At 43.5% G+C, this 18,599-nt stretch overlaps 1 protein-coding gene across 1 annotated transcript in view; it reads left to right on the top strand.

Moving 5' to 3' along the window:
• The window catches only part of Ca-alpha1D (Ca[2+]-channel protein alpha[[1]] subunit D), a 6,221,746-nt gene that overhangs the window by 2,945,998 nt on the left and 3,257,149 nt on the right, over positions 1–18,599 (top strand). The gene's annotated exons all lie outside the window — the stretch shown is intronic.

The raw sequence follows: 18,599 nt of genomic DNA, 5'->3' as shown, positions 1-18,599 counted from the left end.
CCGAACATTTTCATGTTAGGCCTTGGTTGTGCCCGAGAGTACCCAACCGAAGATGGTACTCTGAGCCAGCAAAGGGCCAAACGTGGTGGGCAGAATCCCTGGTAGCATTATTTCGGCATATACGTCTGTCCCTAGTACGAGGCGGATCGGGGCAGATGAATAAAACTGTAGATCCGCCAGACGGAGATGGGCGTACGGGGATGCGATGGCGCTGTCGACGCTGGTCGTGGGGGCCATTCGCCGAAAATTGGACACGACCGCCGCATGGGTTGCAATTCGTTTATTTTGGCCGTGTCTTCCTCGTATGCGTAGTAGGCATCCTGCTTGCCCGCCAATGGTGCTGGTAGGGAGTTGGAGCTCCCGGGCTAGCTCATCTGCGATAACGGTGGTGGGGGAGCATCCGTCAATCAAGGCACGGACGAGGTGTAGCCGCCCCCCAGCTTCTATCTTCACGACCGCGGTGGGTGTGATCGCTACCGTTGGTATCATGGTGGCGGTGGCTGCTGAATGCTGGGCTACAAGCCCTGACCGGAAGGCGGACACGGTGGTGAGCTGCAGCGTGTTGCCTCCGTGGCTGCGATCTTGTGGCTGATGTCGTTGATGCAGGCGAAGAGGCCTTGTCTCCGCTCTGCGGTCGCGCGGATGTCGTCTCCGTTGGGGGTTCCTGGTTTGCCGGCGAAGAGGCCGGGTCTCCGCTCGGCCGTTATATGTATGGCGCTGTGCTGTCGCTGTCCCTTGTTGGAGCCGCTTCCTCTCGTGCTGCAGAAGTGGTCGAAATGATTTGGCTGTAGATGGTATGGTCGGGCGAAGAGACCGCGTCTCCGCTCCGGTTCGGCTGGCATCTCGGTTTTGGTGTGGACGAAGAGGTCCAGTCTCCGTTCCAGCGTCCGACGCATATAACGATATGGAGTCGTCTATCCGCTCTCGGGGTGAATCTAGCACCTCTTCCACTTGGACGCTCCATGGCTTGGAGCGGGCTTCTTGTAATAGCTGCTCCTCTTCGTCGATCGAGGCGATGTGCAGCATCGTGTGGTGCTTCTCGCCGCACCGGTTGCATCGCCCTTGGCTTGGGCACGCGTTAGAGCGGTGACCAGGCGCCAGACAATTTCCGCAGTAGCTTTCGCGAATGGTTACGTAGAGGCGCTCTTCTGGCCTTTTCGCCCGAAAGGCTGGACACAAGCGGATAGGGTGTCGCTCAAGACACACTCGGCATTCCGACGAAAAACGCGCTGCGTTCGTGGCAGCATTACGTTTTAAAGCGGCAAAACGACCCATTTTTCTGAAAGGAGTGAAATAGGTTTCAATGGGTCGGGTCATTGTCAAAGTGCATGGGCGAGTGGTCCCTAGTTGTATTATTGGGGATTTGCGCGCATAAGGGGAAACATCTGTTGCTGCATAAAAAAAAAAAAATATTCATATGTGGCGTGCATTATGCGCATGGCCTCTTTCCCCGCACGTTATGTGCCTGGGTCTTTAGTGCCTTATTTTGTTTATTTTGTGTCACCCTGTAGCGTTTTAGTTAGCCACGGGCACACTAGTGCTGCAGAAAAATGAGCATTTACGATTTTTCGGTTCGCACATTCTGGTACCGACCCGGGTAGAAAGTGTATAGCGTGGGTTCTTTTGAGTCGCTGTTATTTGTGTTGTTGGTGCTAAAACCCAACAACTTCCCTGCCCGCCACAAAAAAAATGTTTGGACAGCAAAATTGTATGCGATGTAAAGAAAAAATAAAAAAAATGTTCGTTTTGGATGAGGAGAATCATTTGTAGAATGTATCATTTTCCTCTTTTTGTGTTACCTTTCGGTTATTTATGAGAGTTGTTTATTCAACCTTACCCCAAATACGCTTCTAGTCCGGTTTAATGGATGGCCTTTAGCAAATGGCACGGTTCCCGAAGGGTGTTTGGCTCCGGTACCGATTTTTCGGAAACGGGTTCTTCGGTACCCGTTTGCATCATTTTGTGCATCCCTAATATAATGTACATTTAAAACTCGGCAAATATATGTACATACGTTGGTATAAGTATATGGGCAGTCAGTGCACGTACTTTACCGCATTGGTAGTTTGACATACCTTTTTGACCCATTTTTCATTTTCTACTACTACTACCATCGAGGCCCAAAATCTACCAATATTTCAGCATTGTCGCATTGGGAACAAATACTGTGATCATCTTGTCACGTAATGAATTGCTGAGCACAACCAACTAATATTAGGCGGTTACAGTACCCACCCCACCGAAATTTGAACAGAGTTGTGCCGAAATTCAAAACGGAAATGACGGCGTGGGTTTTGTTTATGAAATGAATGTAGTAACTGAGACGCAAATAACTTTGGGCGCTATTGTCAACCTTTTTGATATGTGAATACTTTTCCGAATAACATGCCGAAATCGGTTATTCTGTGGCAGTATTTTTGGTAAATTGGTAAAATCTCCCACTACCAGCATTTCATTATTTAACGTCCGCGCACTGGTATAAGCGTACCAGCTGCAAAGCAAAAACGAATGAAAAAAAAAAATTACTCGCGAACATTTATACATACTTATGTATAGAATGCAAATTCCACAGAATTGAGCAAACGGTAAATTCGATTCAATGCGCCGTTGCCTCATTCTTTCATTTTTACGCGTGGTTGAAGTTGGTTGAAGTTGGTTGTAATACGATGGCACAGTTACAAAGGAACGGGTAAGTACATTCTACATTTTTGAATTAATTTTACTAATGATAAATATGTATATTTCTTTTATTTAATAGTATTAATTAACTTTCTTTCATTTTTAGGTTGCTGGCGTGGAGATCACGGAGGAGATGGAGCTAATAATTTGTTTTGTATTATATTTGTTGTTTATTGTACGTACCGGCATCGCAAAGGGGTGCTCCAACTACGGCGTCGGCCGCGCCGTCAGTGGTCACACCTTCGCGACGTCCATAGACGCCGATATTAATGAAATTTCTTTTATTTTCTTTGCAGGTTGATGGTGTGAGATATATTTAATTGATGGGAGATTCGAGCTTTATTTTTGTCTAAATTAAAGCTTAACTTATGAGTGCGTTTGTCAAAAAAAATATTGTTTGAGACATTAAACGAGATTTTCGAGCCTTATTCATGTTGCAATATGTATGCCTGCGTATCCAAAGCACAAACGTTTATTGCGTCAATATTATTCAGTCTTTGTGTTAGACTTGTGTTATAAAAAAAACGATTATAATGTCCAACATTAGCAATTTGTTCAGGTTAATGAAACTTGTTGGCTGATCAGCTGCACCACATTGTAATAAAAACGTACGATGCACCATAACTCATGTATTACGTGATGGTTCCATTGAAGGACGATCACGAACAACTGGTAATTTTGTTAGTTGGCGGAAGATTTCTTATACCTGCAATTGATATATCTTTGCCTACACCACTTCGTTATTCGTCAAAAGCTGCCAGTCCACCCAACCCATTATTTTCAATAAAAAATCTACATATCCAAAGGACGTAGTAACGTTTGCGAAGCCAAAGGTGCAGTTGGAATTAATGCACCCGACGGCTGAATATCCGAGAGCCTTAAACAGATATATCTACGTTCTGAATTAATTCTAGGTATACGCATAACCGGTTGGTTATCAACCTCCTTGTCCTCGACCACGTTGGTCGTTGTGCGTTAAGCGACGATCCTGCATTATTTCCAATTCACCGGAATTCAGTGAGGAGCCGCCCAATGGTTGTTCAGTGATCAATGTGAACCGTAGCTCGTCGTCCTTAGTATACGCCGATGTTGGAATTGGGTAGTAGTTGGCTTAATGTGGCAGTTTGTTTAAACGTCGTCGCTTAATCATCTGTAAGCCATTGAGATCAGTATAAAACATATCGCCACTCTTAATTGGTTAAGAAACGCATAGCGATTTCTGTATTACCCATACGTCCAATATCTACAAGATTTTGTGATTCAGGTGCACCGCCCCGCAATACTGTTTGATGTACCACCAATGGAAGACCGACGATGACACTAGCTTCAAGTGGACCTTCACCTACAAGCACTGTCGGTGGTCCCATATCCACTAACGGTGTCGCCGGCCCCGGTGGCATGAATAGATAAGCACCAGATGTATCACAACTATATTTGTAGAATTGTAAGTTAGGCGGCGGATGTGGTAAATGCGGGTTTATTTGGGTTGATGGTCGTTTACCTTAAACAATCCTCGATATGTTGTAGTGAATGCTTGTGGGCTTAGGCGGCGTATGTGGTACATGCGGGTTTATTTGTGCTTCTACTGGATTACCATGACAATCCTTTACAGTGACACGTAATAGCAGACGCTGCTTTCAAACAGCTATTCGTGTGGGGAGTGAATTATACAACGAACGATTAAATGAAGAGCGAATACTAAGTAATCACTTCAATGCGCCTTCCGCAACTACAATATGGGCAAGTTTGCGAACACTTGAAAAAGCTTTCTACTCACGATATGCTTGAGAGGATTCAGTTACGTGAATGTATGCATTTGTTTGCTTATTTGCTGATAATCATTAGGATGATAATACTATTGTTGAACCTTTAGTGGAGCATTGTTTGCAACGTCTCCAGTCCGTGAAAAGATTTGGCACATTGGTTATACAAATATCTCAATGCGTTTCGTACAAACCGAGAATGAAGCATTCGAAGCGCTTGTTGAATTGTGTAGGCATTGGGATCCGTATATATATAGTGGCTATGAAATTGGGACTGCATCATGGGGTTTTGTGTTAGAACGCTCAAAGTAACTTGGGCTTAATACTGCACCATTATTGTTACGTGTATCTTCACAGAAAATACGTGAATATATAGACGAATATCGTACACATCACAAATTTGGATATCGAGGTGAAACTTTGTGGTCGTGTACGTTTCGACGTTTGACGTTTGATGCGCTCAGAAATTGCACTCATGTGTCATATTCTACATAAACGTTGTCCAGCTCATAGTCATCACAATCTAATGGAATGCTTTGATGTGCTTTATACCCGTTGGATTGTTATTGATTATTATATAGAATGTGTCTGTGGTACGTTGGCATTGTTAGAACAGCTTGATCTGATTGGGCGCACTAGTGAAATGACAAACTTGTTAGAAATTGAGTATGATTTAAGAGGACGTTTTGGCTTAGTGGGTCCAGATCAACGTATACCGAAAAGTTTTGCAGCTATTCAAATGTCCGTTTCGTCGTCAAAAGTCTATTTACTAAATAACAGACAAACTGAGCTGCCAGCACCATGCTCAAGCGTTGCTCAGCCTAGGTATCGAGCAGTCGTGTTCAACAGCCAGCGCGTCGACAGGCTTCACAATGTTATGGAAGGGGTTGGAATATCGGGTGATATTGGCTGGATAACGTTCAACGAGGTAAGTGAAATGCATTTCCCATATGTTCATATGTGTGATGTACAATAAATTATCCTCCCTAAAACCCCATACATTCTAGATACGCGGGTAGCAGTTTGCTGTGTGTTTTTAGTGGTATCGAGCAAGTAGCAGCGCTGTGGTTGAAATCAAGCAGAACACTTTTACCAAAGAGACATTTTGCGACCGGAATGTAAGTAACATGCTTGTTCACTTTTTGTAACCCGTATTATGGCCTTAGTTTGAGGCTGAAATAAATGTGATTTCCTAACAAACATTCCTGTAAATGCTTCGAGTTTAAAATTAAACTCGAGTAAATTAAACTTGGACGATTCAAAGGCACATTCTAGTAATAATTTTCCAACGCAAAACGCAAAAGAAGTTTAGCGAAAAAAAACTAATTTATAGCAATCGGACATTTGCGCTTATCTTCTCATGGGGTACCAATGGTATAGCGTTATCGCAGTACTAGTTCCTAAACCCAATTATGCAAATATAAGATGCCAACATCGCAAACAGTTTTTGTCAACCACAATGGTTTGAAAATACCCCCACTCAGCATTTCTGTGATTAAATTTTGAGTTTCCCTACATATCAGTACAATTTTATTACTCTTTCTGACCAAATAATGAGTCATCATACAATTGAACAAAGGAAATAATCAGATATGGATACTTTTGATGAAAAACATTTTTAGATCATTTTTTTGGAATTACTTTGGAGCCTCATGATGGTTAAAGTTTAATGTATTTATAATAATAATAAATATGGGGTACATTTTCTCCCGACGCGACATTAGTTTTCGAACAGAAAATGCTGTTAAATTTAGACGTTTTCAATCCTCTTGGGTTATGATATTTAAATATTTTTCGATCAGAATTTAAAAAAAAGATCAGAATTTAAAATTTGTTTGTGTTAGTTTACAGCCTGGGCAATTTACTTCGCCCCATTTTTTCTCTCAGCTTCCACGAATTTGGGATGCTGGTGATAAAGCACCGGTGGCATTATCGCTGTTGTTGTGGTAGTAGTTGCCAATGAGGCAGCATTATTTACCTTCCCAACAGGCACTTTCTGCAAATGGGTTTGGAAATGACGTTAAGTAAGTTTATTAAACATAAGCGTTTACAAAACGTCTGAAAGAAAAGTAAAATTAATCGAAAAACCATCGTCTTGTAAACTTAATGTCTTTTTCTGTGAACCCCCCTTTTTTTTCCTTTTAATGAGATTGTTGGTTTTTTTATTTTATTGTTGGCCTCGGCCAGTTGGCCGAGTGCGTAGGCGTTCTGTGATCCTCGCTCTGGGTGAGCGGGTGAAGTTGGGTTGACTTGCTGTCCTCGCTCTGGGAGAGCGGGTGAATTGTGGGTTGGTTTTGAAATTTTAAAAATTTAAAAGATTATGGGCCGAGTGCCTTGGTTTTCTGTGGCAGACCGAGGGTCTGCGTAAAAGCTTTCCTGGTATACTCGTTATGGAATAACGAGTGAGTGGGGGGATTTCTGGTGTCCTCGCTCGGGGTGAGCGAGTGAATTTGTGGGATATTTTTTGAAAGGCGGGAGGTGGAGGAACGGGGGGATTGTTAAGAGAGGCTCTTGGTCCTCTCACAATCTATCTCCGTGGGAAGAAGGATCAGTTTGACCAAAGGTCGTCTGACTTGACCCTTCTCGGTAATGAGGTCGACTACACGTACTCGGTTATCTTCGCCGGGGTGTACGTTGATGACTCTACCTAACCTCCATTCGTTGGGAGATAAGTTGTCCTCTTTGATGACAACTAGATCATCCACTTTAAGGTTTTGTTTGGGGTGTTTCCACTTCACACGCTTTTGAAGTTCGGATAGATATTCCACCTTCCATCGTTTGCAGAAAGTGTGGTGGAGGGCTTTGAGTTTCTGCCATCGATTGATCATCGAGGCAGAGCTCTCACTGGCATCTGGTTCTGGCGGAGCCAGTAGGTGGCTGCCCGTTAGGAAATGTCCAGGGGTTAATGGTTCCAGATCCGTTGGGTCATTCGACCCTGGACTGAGTGGGCGCGAGTTGAGGCACGCCTCAATCCGGCACAAAAGGGTTTGGAACTCCTCTATGGTGTACTTATGGGGAGACGCGATCTTTTTGAAGTGGCTTTTGAAGCTCTTCACTCCCGCCTCCCACAAGCCGCCCATATGTGGAGCGCCGGGTGGAATAAAATGCCAAGTTAACGCTTGATGGCTATACTTGGAGACGGTTTTGTCTCGGCTTTCTGCCAGGCAGGCTTTGAATTCCGATCGTAGAGATCTGGAAGCTCCGACAAAGTTCGTACCATTGTCGGAGTAGATGTTCTTCGGGCATCCTCTTCTAGCGGTAAAACGCGAAAAGGCCGCGAGGAAGCATGGGGTACTAAGGTCACTAGTGGCCTCTAAATGGATGGCCTTCGTGGAGAAACATACGAAAAGGCATACGTAGCCTTTTGACAGTCGACATCCCCTACCGCGGTAGCTTTTGATGTCGAAAGGCCCCGCGAAATCTACCCCGGTATTGGTGAACGCGCGGGTAAAGGTAGTACGTTCGCAGGGAAGGGTACCCATAAGTTGGGTCTGCGCCTGCTTCCTGTGAATAATGCACGTTTTGCAATTGTGGATGATGGCTCTGATCATGGTCTTGACATTCGGAATCCAATATTGGGTTCGGATGAGACGGAGCATGAGCTGCTTCTCGCCATGAAGGGAGTCATGATGAAACATCATGACTGTAAGGCGAGAAAGCCTACAACTGTAAGGCAAGATGATCGGATGCCGCTCGTTGTATGACATGTCTTTTGAAGCCTCTAGACGCCCTCCTGTTCTGATAATATCATCTTTGTCGATGTATGGGTGGAGTGACAGGATTTCACTCTTCCGATCAATAGGTTCCCTATTTTTTAATTTTAAATATTCTGTACCGTAGAATTGTTTCTGGCAGACTCGTATTAATGCTTGAGTCGTTGCCTTAATCTCATCGGCTGAGATTATGCACGACTTTTCTTGGAACACTGCTTTAGTTTTAGGATGCGTTCTTTTATAGAATCTCCTAACATATGATAGAACCTTCAAAGCCCTGGGTAAATTTGAAAAACGATCGAGAATATCTACATGATCTACCCTTGTCGTGGCATATGTTTGTGCCCTCTTTTCCTCAACGGACGTTTTGTATTCGGTCTCTTGTGCTGGCCAGTGGGAATTGTCTTCTTGCAGCCAAGAAGGTCCCTGCCACCACAACGAATTGTTGGTCAATTCTGATGCAAGTAGTCCTCTGCTTCCTAGATCCGCTGGATTAGATTCCGAGTCCACGTGAAGCCAATCCTTGCTACCGACCATATCGATGATCTTAGTGATTCGGTGTGCGACGAAGGTTGACCAGGAACAGGGCGGCTTTCTTATCCATGCGAGTACGATGGTTGAATCCGTCCAGAGGTGAACTTTTACGGGTCCCAAATGAATATTTCGGAATATTGATTCCATCATTTCTGCGAGAAGCACGGCGCCGCAGAGTTCTAAACGTGGTAGCGAGATGGTTTTCACTGGAGCTACTCTGGTTTTTGCTAAGAGTAAGTGAATGAAAACCTGATCGTCTCTTTTTACGCGCATATATATCGCTGCAGCATATGCTTTCTCGGAAGCGTCACAGAAGCCGTGGATTTCTATTTCGCCTTCCGGGGAAAAATTTACCCACCGCGGTATCCGTATGTTATCTATTTCGCCATAGTGTTGGGTGAAGGTTTTCCACCGTTCTAATGTATTTGGTGAGACAGGCTCATCCCATCCGGTGCCTTCTAACCAAATATTCTGCATTAATATTTTTGCTACTATGACCATTGGTGCAAGCCAGCCTAAAGGGTCGAAAAGTTTGGCTATAGCGGATAGGATTGCGCGTTTGGTGATGTTCTCGCCCTTCTCTAAAACTCCTGCGGTGAAGTAAAACATGTCTGAATGCGCGTTCCATCGTATTCCGAGTGCCTTCACCGAGCTAGCCTCTTCAAACGCTAGGAAGTCCTCGCTGAGCAAATCCGTTTTGGGGATGTCCTGAAGGACTTCCTCACAATTGGATGTCCACTTGCGCAATGGAAAGCCAGCTGAGTGTAATGCTTCGCGAATCTCGTTCCTTGCTTTGATAGTTGACGCTATTGTATGCCCTCCAGATAAAACGTCGTCGACATACATACTTTCGCGTAATATACCCGATGCTATTGGGTGGGTATTTTCTACATCATTAGCCAATTGTAGAAGTGACCGTATCGCGAGGTAGGGGGCGCAGTTTACACCAAATGTGACAGTCTTTAGTTCGTAAAGACTGATGGGTTCGTTGGGGGATGTTCGATGGACAATTCTTTGAAATTTGGCGTGATTATCGGTCACCCAAATTTGCCTATACATCTTTTCTATGACACTATTAAAGACAAAGCGATACAGTCGCCAACGTAAAATTAAAATAGGCAAGTCTGCTTGGAGTACTGGACCTGGGTGGAGTATGTCGTTTAGACTAATGCCATTTGCTGTCGGACTTGACGCGTTGAAGACGACGCGCACCTTGGTAGTGGTACTTTCCGCCTTTACAACGGCGTGGTGGGGCAGGAAATAATTATCCGAATCGTCGGATGGTACATTATTTTTAATTTTTCTCATATGTCCAAGCGTTTCGTATTCGGATAACACCCGAACATACTCTTTCCCTAACTCTTGGTTTTTCAGTAATCGCCCCTCATTTCTGAAGAATTGTGAACATGCGCGCTTTAGAGACGGTCCTAATGCAATTTTCTCAGGGTAATCCTGCCTGAATGGTAGCGAGACTGTATATCTTCCACTTTCATCACGTTTTGTTGTGTCCTTAAATAATTGTTCACAATACCTTTCTTCTTCATTAAGCATTTTGTTTTTGGGAACAATTTCTACCTCCCAGAAAGCTTTTAATTGGTTGTCCAACGCAACCTCGTTGTAGAATGACATAATGCTCTTCGTTGGACTCGGTGCTTCGATGCGACCGGTTAGTATCCAACCGAACACTGTCTCTTGGGCCAAAAGTGTATTTAGTACATTCTTTTTCAGACCACTCAGTATAATTTGGGGATATATGTCTCCTCCAAGTATGAGGTCTACATCTTCGTTGATGTAGAACCTCTTGTCTGCCAAAACCAAGTCTGGGAATGCCTGCATAGTCATGACGTTGATATGGCAGGATGGAAGATTCCCAGTGAGTTTGGCTAGGACTAGAACGGGTGTAGTCAGGCTGAAGCAGGCATCCACTGGTGAACGTAATTCAATTTTGGATGCTTCTTTCACCTGGGCTGACACCGAATTTGTGATGCCTGAAACTTGGGCATGCATTTTTCTCGCTGGCAAATTGATTCTGCGTTTCAGTCTTTCAGTTATAAAGGAACATTCAGACCCTGAATCAATTAATGCCCGTGCGGAGAAGTCGGTACCATTATGGCGAATGTGTACGCGAGCAGTTCCTAATAGCACGCCTGTGCTGGAATTGGCATGACAGGATTTTACATTCTGGTTCGCAGATTGTCGCGCCTGTGCCGAAGTTGTTGGGCTATTATCCGCATCTTTGAAAGGATTGCGTACAGCCGTGTGCTGAGATGTATCCGCATGCAGGAGCGTGTGGTGACGAGAGTGGCATTTGGAACAGTTGTAGGAACTGGTGCACTTCGTCACGGTGTGTCCTGGGGATAAGCAATTCAGGCAGCCACTTGTGGATTTTATAAATTTTATCCTTTCTACGGGGGGTAAGTCGCAGAAGCGTGAACAGTTGCGTAATCTGTGTTCAGGGGATTTACACATTTTACAAATCGATTTTATTGTTTGCTTGGATACTTTCGTTTGAAAAGCACCAAGTCTTTTCGTAGGGGTTTCCGTTGATTGTCGCGACGCGTTTGGTTTTTGCACTTTCGAAGTGGTATGCCCTGTAAAACCAGACACTGTTTCAAGTGTCTGAAACCGATTAGACAGGAATTTATCCATACCCTCCCACTTGGATATGTCCATTTTATGGTCTATACTTTGCTCCCAAAGAGCCAGCGTGCTCTCTGGTAACTTGGTTGAGCATAGATAGGTCAGGATTGCATCCCAATTGGAAGTGTCAATTTTGTGGCATTTGAGGGACGAAATACAATTATTTATATCATTTTGCAGCTTTTTTATTGAACTGCCACACTCACTTTCTACCTTTTTTAAGTTAAATAAAATTTGTAGTTGTGTGTTAACTAAGATACGTTTGTTTTCGTATCTTTCACACAAGTTTTTCCAGGCCATCTCGAAACCTTCATTTGTGAGAGGGCATTTTTTAACGATATCTTTTGCTTCGCCCTGCGTTTTGTTGTTGAGATGGAATAACTTTTCCACCCCTTTCAAACTAGAATTGTTTATATAAATTGCCGTGAAAAGGTCGCGAAAAGTTGGCCAAGAGAGATAATCCCCTTTAAAAACTTCGGTGTCGCAAGCAGGGAGGCGAATTTTATGCGCATGAGGTTCTTGCTCAGGGTTGACGTTCTTTTCATCCTTCTTGTATTTTTCTGCCTCAGCAGATATAGACGCGGAACATCGCACGTAGATTGCGTATGCTGCCTTTTGTTTCTTTCTGATCGCCATAACGTCATCCGCTGACACCTCATCAGATCCCAATAGCGAATCAAACGCAGACTTTACCTTCTTCCACAAGAGCCGCAACTCTTCCTGCTGTATTGCAAGGGTGTGTTTGCTATGGTCGCTCTCCGGAATAAGGCTGTAATCTTTATCAAACTCTGCGATTGATTCTGCTAAACGGATGTAGGTTTCCATTGTTTTATTTACGTTTATTAACGAGAAAATTTCCGAATAGAGAAATAGAACGCTTTAGAGTAAAAAATACCTGCCCAGTAAATAAACACTATTGAGACTCAACGCTTTATTATTTATTTTTATATTGCAGACTTTTCGTCTTGGTAGCGACAACGAAAAGGGTTTATTTTATGGACTTTTTGTCACAGCAGCGACAACCAAAAGGGTTTATTTTTGAACTTTTCTGTCTCAGTAGCAACAACAAAAGGGGGACCACTCGCCACGTCCACAGATAAATGAGTGTATTGTGAACAAATGACAAAGTGCGTGCGATATTGCTAATGAAAATCGAAAAATAACCAGAAAAAAGTGAAGAAAGAAATACATTTTTTTACAAGAAGTGAGCGCCTGAATTAATTTAATTGGAATTAATGTGTTTGTGATGTGCCAAAAAAACAACAACAAACTTATTCGGTATTGTGCGGAAAGTGAGGTTAGGTTAACCTCTTCCTTGTGTTGTGTCTGGAAAACCTTACCACTGGTGGGGGGATAGACCAGATAATCACAAGGACCGAAATAAACTTAATAAACCAAGTGAGTTAATTTTTGAAATTGGAAAGAAAAAATTGGTGCTCACTAAATAACTTCACTTTTTCACTTCTTTTTTGATTTTAATTTTTTCGCGCACTACACGGGTCTTTTTTTTTTTTTTTTATTTATTTTGCAAAAAAAATAACACTCAAAAAAAAGTGGCAAGAAATATAACACTTACTTCTTATTGGTTTTTGTGCCAAAAAATTTGATTGTGCTGTGCTGTGGTTGGCGAATATGCTGTGGCTCTGGTCACCTATGTACAATAAACTCCAACTTTTTCCTTGTCAATTTTCGGCTGCTAATATCGTGTTGTATAATATGTAACTTCCAAACTTCTTTGTTATGTTCTGCTGGGATATGCTTCGGCCAATAAATTTTTTGTAGGCAAAATTGGCAAATTTTATAGTACGCAAATGTGCTGTGTTGTGGACTGTATATATAAAGAGGCGCTTTTAGTTCCTGGTGAGGAGGACCAATGTTCGGCCTGAGTGCGTCGTAAACCGGCAGTGGGTAGGCGCACAAGGGTCGATCTTGGAGCGGATGGTGCGCTCAAATGAAATAAATAAGAACACAAAGAGGAATTTCCTCGTTATAATATAATATTTAATTTAGAGTGAAGGAAAATATACACTGTGGTTACAATATTACCTTGGTGTTTTAAGTGACGATGGTGATCCTTGCGATGTGTGCTGGTTGGCGGTCAATCGAGAAAGAGACCGGTTGTGCCGTTGAGGACAACCGCTAAGCCGCGAAAAGGTCCTCTGGTATTAAGGAGGGAAAAAAAGCCACACACACAACAGCCCCCACATATACGTGCATGGGTGCTGACAACCTGCACACACACATGCATGCGTATGAAACGCATGCATGTGCATGCATGCACACAAATGCGGCGTGAGTGTGGGTGGCTGGAAATCTTATTAAAACGTTAGGGAGGGGCGCCGTCAATCAAGTAAAAGTTAGGCCTTGGGCCTAAACACTAACTAAGCCCTTCATAGTAGTTATTGCCGTTTAAATATCAAACGATATGGAGAAATTCATAAAAGCAGCTGATGAGGTGGCACAGTTTGAGGCTGAGTTCAACGACAGACCTCAAGCAGAACACACAAAATATACTCTAGCCATTCACCAGAAAGAGTTAAAGAATAATTGGAGAAAGGCAAAGCTAGCTTATGAGGATCTCTTGTACTCTGAAACGGCAGAGAAAAAGGTGTTAGCGCAGGCCAAACCGAAATACCGGCCGACGTATTCCGCATATGTACGCGGCAGTTCAACCATGGCTGAATTAATAGCAAAGCTAACTAAACGCGATAATTAGGGAGAAGGGACACCTGATCTAGAACACAGCATGCGACTACCTCCGTGCGATACGGATGTATTCAAAGGTGACTACCTCTCCTGGCCAAATCTCCGTGACATGTTCACGGCAATATATACACGGAATAAGCGCCTCACTCCGGTTGAGAAGTTATTTCACCTCAACCAAAAAACGCAGGGTGAGGCGAGGGATATAGTTAAAAAATGCCCACTTACAAACGATGGGTTTGACACAGCGTGGAAGAATTTAGGGGAAAGATATGAGAATAAACGAATTCCCGTCAATACCCAATTAAAAATATTGTTCAATCTTGAAAGCATAGAAAATGAGTGTGGCACGTGATTAAAACACTTCAGCTGGAAAAAAATAACTGCATCTCAGCTTTAAAAGCTCATCAAATTGAGATTGGCAATTGGGATGCGATATTCACATATATATGCTCCACCAAACTACCCGAAAGCACGCTAGCTTTATGGGAACAGACCATAGAGAATAAAACTGAAATATCGAAATGGGAAGATATGGATAAATTTTTATCGAACAGGTTCCAGACCTTGGAAACAGTCTCGGGATTAACAGGTAGCAAAAATACCAAAGCTCCCAAACAACCACCACCCAAACATAATAATGATTCGTCTCAAAAGAAAGTAGGCGCCTACCAAACAAATGTAGCTTGAAACACTTGCAGATGCTGTAATAAAAACAACCAAAAGCTGTCACAATGCCAAAGCTTCCAACGGCTCTCTGTCGTAGACAGAGTGGCGTTTATAAAAGACAGTAGGGGGTGTCTGAATTGCTTCTCAGCAAAACACACAGTATCCAAATGTACGTGCTCCTTTAATTGTAGCATTTGCCATCTAAGGCATCACACACTCCTGCATATTCAACAAAATGCGTGCGAGTGCAAGACCAACCACAACCCAACAAACACAGTTAGATCAAAGACCATCTACTTCGGCACAGGCTCAGGCCCAACGTCAGTTTGCCACGGCAAATAATCAGCCAACCAACTTCAATTCCTGTTTCGCGAATACAAGCAAAGGGGTTCTATTAGGTATTGCGCAAGTCAATATCTTTTATAACAATGAACACTTTACGGCTCGCGCCCTAATAGACTCCGGATCAGAGTGTTCGTTCATTTCGGAGCGACTTAAGAGAAGAATAAATTTGCCCAGTCGGAAGTTAAGTGCGCAAGTGTCAGAGATAAACAACACGGTGTCATCCTAAGTGAAAGAGGCATGCTTCATTCAGTTGCGGTCATCAATCAACCCGAATGTACGCATACACACTACAGCATTGGTTTTAGCCCAGCTCACTGGCAATCTGCCAACCTGTCAAATCGACCCCATGACACACCAAGTTTTCCCGGACTTGGTGCTAGCAGATCGGATGTTCTTTTTAAATGAACAAGTAGACCTTATTCTGGGTGGGGATGTTTACGCACAGATAATGCTAGGCGGTATACGAAAAAATATTTTAGGCACCCTCCTTGCGCAGGAAACAGTATTTGGCTGGATATTAACTGGCCGAACGGAAACGGCCAGCCCAGCCGGTAGGTGTGTGTCATTTTTTAATGAGGTATCGCTGGACAAACAAATAGCGTCTTTTTGGGAGCTGGAAGACATTCCCAAAAACCATATTTATACCAAAGACGAAAATTACTGCGAGGAGTTGTATCAAAAAACCACCAAGAGAAATGAGGATGGCAAAATATCGTGTCTTTGCCCTTTAAGCAGGATTTTAAAAAGGGTATCTCATTATGACCGTCGCTTAAGAGCGCGTGCTCATAATTTTTCAGAAATGAAACGCGGTTACCAAAAAATCCCGAATTGCAGACGGAATATAACCGAGTCGTATCTGAATACGAAACGTTAGCTCATATGGGACGGGTAGAAGAGCATGTTCCGGCAGATACATGCGACACCTTTTTTTTACCCCATCACGCAGTAATTAAGGAAGAAAGCACTGTCCCACTGCTATTGGAATAAGTTTAAATGATGTCCTTCATTCAGGCCCAGTCCATCAGAGTGATCTAACGATTCTCATATTCCATTGGAGATTGTTCCGATACGTATTCAACAGTGACATCGAAAAGATGTACCGGCAGATATTGCTAGAGCCCAGGGACACCAGGTTTCAACGCATCGTCTTCAGGTCATCCACCAGCGAACCCATCAGCCTATACGAATTGAAGACCGTGACCTTGGAAGTGAATTGCGCACCCTATCTGGCCATAAGGACCCTTCTCCAATTACCAGAGGACGTAGAGGGAACCCATCCCATCGCATCGGACATCCTTCGATAGTTTATGTATGTCGACGACGTTTTAGCGGGCGGACACACCATTGCCACCGCCACGAAGGCAAGGAACGAGATCCAAGCGGCATTAGAATCAGCCAGCTTCTCCCTCAGGAATTGGACTTCCAATTGCGACCAACTACTGGAAGGTATTCCAAGTTCGCATTTATTAAATGAACACTTTTTAAATTTTGAAGATGCTAGTATGGTTAAAGCCTTAGGCATCAGGTGGAATGCCCACTCTGACTATTTGTATTTTTCTACGAAACCCATAGATAACCAAGTCGTGTTCACAAAGAGAATAATATTGTCTGCTAGAGAAAAATTATTTGACCCAATAGGTAGGCTAGGGCCATTCATTATTACCTCAGAAATCATTATGCAAGGTATTTGGCTGGAAGGCACGGGCTGAGACGAAGCCGCATCTCCCGCGGTATTAGATAGATGGCATGATTTTTTAGAGAGCTACAGACATTTTTTAAGCATTCGTATAACACGTTGGGTACAGTTTTCCCCGGTAGCGAGCAGCGAACTACATGGCTTTTGCGATGCTTCCGAAAAAGCATACGCAGCCGCAATATATCTGAGGGTACAAGTTGATAATCATGTGTTCGTAAATCTGCTCTTCGCAAAAACCCGTGTAGCCCCGGTGAAGACTATAACTCTACCCCGCCTTGAACTATGTGGTGCGGTTCTGCTAGCAGAAATAGTAGAGTAAGTCGCAAACAATTTTAATTTTAACAACCCTACAACTTATTTATGGACGGATTCGACAATCGTCCTTGCATGGATTCGCAAACCTCCATGCTCGTTGCCCATAGGGTGACAAAAATAATTGACAAAGTAGGGACAGAAAACTGGCTTCATGTCGACTCGGCATCGAACCCGGCAGATCTCGCAAGTAGAGGTATACCCGCTGAAGATCTTATCAACAAAGCCCTGTGGTGGGAGGGCCCTTCTTGGCTTCAGGAAGATAGCTCAAATTGGCCTACCCAAGAAACAGAATATACCGCCACGTCAGAAGAAAAGCGGGTCCAGGTACACTCATCAATAGTAGATACAGACTCTGATATCCTCACAAGATTTTCTGACCTCTAGAGAGCTTTGAAAATACTATCCTACGTCTGGAGATTCTTTCAAAGAACTAACCCAAAAACAAGAGCCTCATTTCAGGCGAATTCTTGCTCAATTTCGTCGAGCGAAATAAAAGCAACGACCCAACGTCTGATTCTTATCTACCAAAAGAGGCATTATGGGGAGGAGTATTCAGCTTTAAAATCTAAAAAACTCATAGGAGCAAAGAGCGAGGTACTACCACTGAACCCATTCTTAGATGAAAGGGGGGTTATGAGGGCAGGCGGCCGCCTCGAAGCTTCCGAAGATATCCCGTACAACGAGCGACACCCAGTCATTTTTCCGTATAATTGCCAGTTGTCACGTCTTATTGTAAATTTTACCCATAGAATCTCACTCCATGGGGAAAACCAGCTTATGCTACGCCTCATCCGTACGCAGTATTGGATACCACGGGTCAAGAACATGATAAAATCGACAATCCATAATTGCAAGGAATGCACGATTTACCGAAAACGTGTTCAAACCCAGCTAATGGGAATTTTACACAAGGAGAGAACTACGTACTCACGGGCATTCACAAATACAGGAGTTGATTTTGCGGGACCTTTCGTTCCTATATCTGTATTCATTAATATTGAAACTTTAATACAATTTATACCGCAAGGCCAGCATTTTGTGTCTCATGACTTACTGGTGGCTGTAATTGGACAATTTGTTCGTCAACACCTGTACTCCCATTATGACCATACTTCCGGCTTGACCGCATCATCTGACTCCTCCTTGTAAAACAATTCATTCGGTTGCTGCTTCCCTGTTGTAAGGTGCCTCACATTAATCATCTTCTATTTCAGTATGTTCGCTTGTTGGCCATTCATCAGGTTTGGGACATAAAGCGTGGTGCACAGCATTATCTGGATCATGACCACGACGCAAAGTAATTAAAACGATGTCGTAGAGCCAATATCAGGCTTTCATTTGTATTGAAGCGCATACTCTTCAGTACTGTTCCCATCCAATGTAAATTCGAAGCGGCATTCCCGACATAAATCTAAACGAATACAATCACACGTATATTGCATCCGCTCCACGACTTCGCAGATATTAGAGGTATGAGTCCGATGCGATGTGCAAGAAATTCATCAGAGAGTACAGGAGAAGTAGCTTCAAGCGATTGGCTAC

The sequence above is a fragment of the Eurosta solidaginis genome, chromosome X (assembly GCF_040869045.1).
Source record: "Eurosta solidaginis isolate ZX-2024a chromosome X, ASM4086904v1, whole genome shotgun sequence".
Lineage (NCBI taxonomy): Eukaryota > Metazoa > Arthropoda > Insecta > Diptera > Tephritidae > Eurosta > Eurosta solidaginis.
This window is presented reverse-complemented; position numbering and strand designations above follow the sequence as displayed.